Below are 5,299 nucleotides of genomic sequence, written 5' to 3' on the forward strand. Positions count from 1 at the left end.
CTGACTACATAGATTACAAGACCTGAAGTCAGAAAACGGATGCGGACCTCTTCCGACACCTCCTCTCCTTGCCTGACTTGCTGGATGGGTGGTGCCTCCAGCAACCCTTGGCTTCCGAGTCCTCAAAGGAGAAGACTGGCGAGCAGACGGTGAGGACCCAGCCTGCAATCACAGCGTGTTACTCTGGGTGTGGGTGGGAGCGCAGTGGGCGGTCGGGGGTTGCGTTCCCGCCTCAAAACAAGGGATGGCGGAATCCCCCAACCCCTCCTACCCGCCCCAGGCCGGGGAGCGCCGAGGAGTCACAGCTCGTTCGGTGGGGGGCGGGGGCGGGGGCGGGGCCTGTGTCAGGGGCGGGGCCCCGGGCACCTCCCCCCCCGCGCTCCCCGTGCTCCCAGCGCTCGGGTGCCGCGGAGCTGTCCAGCTTCAGTGCCGAGCCGGCAGCCTCCCGCGCGCACCGCGCCGCCTCCGCGCCGTCCCCGCGCTCCCTCCTGCCCGCCCGCTCCGCGCCCGGCCCCGCCCCGCCCCGCCCCGCCGCGGCCCGTCCACTGCTCCCCGCGGGCCAGAGCCGGCCGAGCGGCTGCCCGCCGGGGCTCTGAACGGCGCGGCGGGGCCGGGAGCCAGGGACCCGCCGAGGAGAGTGGCGGCCCCGGACGGCTGCCGGAGGGGCGGCCGCGCGTGGATGCGGCGGGAGCTGGAAGCCTCGAGCAGCCGGCGCCGTCTCTGCCCCGGGGCGCCCTATGGCTTGAAGGTAAGCACCGGCCGGATAGAGCGGCGGGAGACTCAGGGTCACGGGGAGAGGAGGAGGGAGCTCCAAGGGCAGCGCGGCCGGGACCAGAAGTTTGTGCCGCCACTCCCGGCCGCCTGCTTGGGAGCGCCCGCCTGGGGTCCCGCTCTGCACGGGCTCCCCGTCGGGCGGGGGCGGAGGGCGTCCGGAGTCCGCGGCGCCTATCCCCTCTCCCTCCTTCTCAGTAGCCTCCTCGCCACCTAGAAGGGAATCCTCTCCCCGGGCACGAGCGGGCGCAGCTGGGGCAGCCTCCCCGCGGGGCGCCCAGGGCAGCACGGCCGAGCCGCGGCATCGGAGGGCGGCCGCTTCCCACAATCTCGGAGGGGCACTTCCCCCAGCACCCAAGCGCGAGACCCGGGGCTCGCGGCCAGAGTTTCCGACTTCTTCCGGAGGAAGAAGGGCTGTTTTTGGCAACTATGTGTTGGTGCGACCTGACCCTTTTCAGTTTCTAAGGCAGAAGCTAAGGATGGGGGAGAGGCAGTTTCTGGCTGGATTCTCCCGCTCCCAGGTTGCCGCTGTCCTTGGTCCTGAACTTTCGCTCTCCTTCGTCTTCTCGGATTGACACCTAATCGGGGAGGGAGGCTTGGGTGCCAGACCCGTTTCGACCCAGGAGTGCAGGCGACGGTGGCGGCAGTAGCGGAGGGTGACCACCCGGCTCTCGGCCCGGCTCTCTGATGGACCGAGAGCCCCTCTAGGGTGGTATGCGGAAACAAGAGGCAGCTCTAAGCACCAGACAGAGCGCGTTCCTATACCTGTCTGAGGCGGGCAGCCCTTGAGCGCTTCCTCTTGAAGAGTAGAGGTAAGAGGGTGCGTGTGCGTCTACATAACAGGCTTCACCATGGACACAAGTCACAGCACTGCAGCTCCGTGGGGACAGGCACTTGCTCTCAGCCACAAGGAAGCTGTCTGAGCAAGTCACTGTTGCCCCACCTGGCACCCCACTACTTTTCGTTCTGGGGCTCCTGAGGTTGGGTGAGGGGGTGATGGAGTGAGGTGCGAGGCACTTTGTGGATCCCACTCCAGATCCTTCTGCAGATCCAAGCCTTTCTGGATTTTGACCTGGCTACAAACCTTTTAGGCTAATCTTTGCTCCTCCTTAGGGAGCTAGATGTTCAATGATTCTCCCCACTCCCACCCTGCTTCAAATGCAAATATGCATGCTTATCTCTGATTCATCCTGCAGCATTAGGACCACTTGAAAAAGAAATCATACTTATCGTCTTTCCCCCATGCAGCTGTTTGATGAGGGTGGGCAGATAGAGAGACTGGTCAGCGTGACCAGTTTCAAGAAAATCAGCAAGCTGGTTTCCTAGGTTCCAGTCCCTGCCTTGGACTTCCCTCCCTAGTGTTCAAAATTCCTGAATTATTTGTTTGCAGGGGTTTTTGATGCCATCTCTGAATGCAGACATCTGACAGGGAAGTGGTTTGGGAGGGCCAGGGTAGTCCCAGCTCTTAAAGATCATTGAGTTCCTTCTACCTTCCCTGCACAGCCTGAGGTGCCCAGAAAATGGAGAGGTTCTGATTTGTTGTAGAAGTCTGGGTAGCATTTCTCTAAGGTTTTTTTTTTTTTTTTCTTTTTAATGAATTCCCCGAGAAGCTGGTTAAAAACGCATATTTTTGCTTCTTCCTTGAAAAACTGCTGAATGAGAATCTCAAGCTGAGGCCCAGGAAATTTGTATTTTAACAATGTTTCTGGGTGATTCATAGGTACACTGAATTAGCAAATTACCTCCCCAAAAGTTGAGACTCCTTAGAGAGTCTGTATACATTTATTTTATTTTGAAAATGGAAAGCAAGTTTATTTTACATAAACTTGGTAGCAGGTATTCTATCTGAGAAAATCCCTTGAAGATACAAAAAATGCGTTTTTAAGAGTTAAAAGAATCATATTCCTTGGCAACCATTTGGTGATATCTAAAATATTCCTAAATTTCATACATTTGAAACTTATAAAATTAAGGTATTTAATCTCACCCTTTGTCTCCTGCTGTTATACTTGTTAAATTCTTCAAGCGTGAGACTCTTGGTAGAAGGACCATCCCCCTGATTAAATCTCTTTACTGAAAGTAAGGATGCAATCCAACCTCCTCTCCCCCAGGATCTTCATGGGCTTTTCTTCTTTCTAAAATTTTTGGCCCTTTTAAGGAATCACCAATATGGCTTCAGGTTGACTTATGTAAATACTAACTGTCCCTCTCTGGGGGTCAACTCAGTGTTTCCCTCCTGCCCTCCCCTCTGGGTGAGTTATTGTCTTTCATTATGCATGTGCTGTGATCTGTTAACCTAAGTGCTCCTGAAATGCCAAGGAGTGATTAGTTCAGCCTAGTAGCACGTCATGCTCCCCAAGGCTTGTAGCCACTCATGCCCTGCTGGAAGTGACATATTGACTGTATTGATTTGGTTCTTGTGCTCCATAAGCAAGGAGGCTTGTAGGGGCAAAAAGGCTAGTAATGATGCTTGTGGGCTAGTCAGTCTTGTACCTTCACCTACAAGGGTAGATTATTTCTGTCTAGAAAATGTAATTATCTTGAGAATGATATAGGAGAATCTGAAATTGAGAGAACCTTTCTGTTCTTTCTTTTATACTATGGGAAACAAATGGGAACTTAGGGTCATTAGAAATATGGCCTCATATACTCCTGAGATTGTCCTGCTGAAGCCAGACAGGTCTGGGCTCACCATTCTCTGAATAAACAAGTGTAAGGGGAAAGATGTAGGGACTCTGCCTGGAGAGAGTGGTTTCCATCTCCCCTGCAAGTAAAAGTTACATTTTAGTGTTAAGGAAAAAGTGTGACTGTGAAGATAGCACTGTGTATATGTGTGTGTCTTTGTGTGTGTTTGCATACACGTGCATGCACACATGTGAGCACATCGCCCAGGAGAGACAGATATGATGAGACTCCCTTGAGCCAATCCTGTGTTGGCACCCATCACTTCTCCCTCCTTTGTGGCTTAATACCTATGAATCTCCAGCAGTGAAGGTGCTTCAACACCTAGGAAGGAAGGAGAATCAAGTTGAGGTTTTATAATGCCAGAACCCTAAGCCATATTTGCAATATCTCCCGGAATCAGGTTGTATATCAGCAGGTTACAGTTACCTAAGAGTTGAGGTCTTGAAAATAGCTTAGAACAGCAGCCCAGTTATTTGCATTTTCCTGGGATATAGTTTACAAGACTTTAGATTCTTAGATTATCTTCTTGGGCTCCTCAGAGGTCATGCTGGATGCCCCTGACTCCAAACAGGGAAGCTGTTTCCTTAGTCCAGAAATACAGTGGTCTTTCTTCTTTTATTAACGTTCTCCTAAATAGAAGTGTGTAAGTTTTCCACTTTCTGGAGACCAGGATTGGAGTTAGCAACCGAAGCTTCTCCATCCTACCAGGTATTCTACTTAGCAGAGGAGCATCCTGCATACAGGAAACACCTGGAAATCATGGGCAGCAGAAAGGACACAGGTTGATTCAACTTCTCAGCAGGCACCATCCCTTGTAGGTAGCCACTTACCTAGCTAAACCCCAGCACCATTTTCCCTCCTCTCACCTCCAGTAAGGCATTTTGTGGCCCTGGGAGGACCTTGGAATTAGGTATAAGCCCTTCTGCTCTCCAGAATATACCATGGAGTCACTAAGGATGTGCAAATTGCTTATTTACCAATTTGAGCAGTAGACTAATGCTAACTCTGGCCTTTTAAATTACTCTAATGGTGTTGGAATCTAATATTAATATACTTTTGCCTCTCACCTGTTCCCATCACCAATGTAATTGAAGATTTATTTCCTCTGTGCTAAAATGGATGCAAAACTTTATTTTTTTAACAATAAAATCATATTATCTAAATGCATAGGCTTGGAAAATAGCTTGATTATAGTGTCAGTACATGGGGATGGAGGAGTAATAAAACTATAAGACTCAGCCACTTGGTTTGGTTTGATTTGGGTTCAGAGAAAGGAGAGAAATTTGCCCTCAGAATTGCAGATTTTTCTTTTCTTTTTCCTTTCACCTTAATCTGGTAAATGGGTTAAGTCAACACCCTTGGCAGCTGGGATGCCCTTGGAAGGCACAGCCTCTTCTCTCCCTAGGATACATGAGAGTGTTTCACTGCAGAGGGATCAATGATCCTGGTGGCTCCAGTGTATAGGAAGGAGCAGAGATGACACACTGGGGTCTGAGGCCTCCCTCTTCCCCTGGATAGAAGAAACTGTGCTGCTGCAGTGCTTCGAACTCAGAGGCCTGGAAGGTGCTAGGAGCATTTGGGAGAGTATGGGGCAGTGTACAGAGGTGAGAGCAGAGGAGAAGTAGACTCTTAGGAGGCCCTGAAAGAGGCTGATGTTAAATATGTATTGAATCTAGGCATCAGCTTAGTGTAGTTTGGGCAATTTTGTCATAATCTGATGTCACCTGTAAGGATTTTTACTTTTTCCAGGAGGAGATGAGGAAATTCTTTGCTGTCTGAAGGGACAGGGAGGGGAAGGAGGGACAACCTCTGGTTTCCCCTGCAGCCCTCTAGGTAATGTCAG

The sequence above is a fragment of the Papio anubis genome, chromosome 12, assembly GCF_008728515.1.
Source record: "Papio anubis isolate 15944 chromosome 12, Panubis1.0, whole genome shotgun sequence".
NCBI lineage: Eukaryota > Metazoa > Chordata > Mammalia > Primates > Cercopithecidae > Papio > Papio anubis.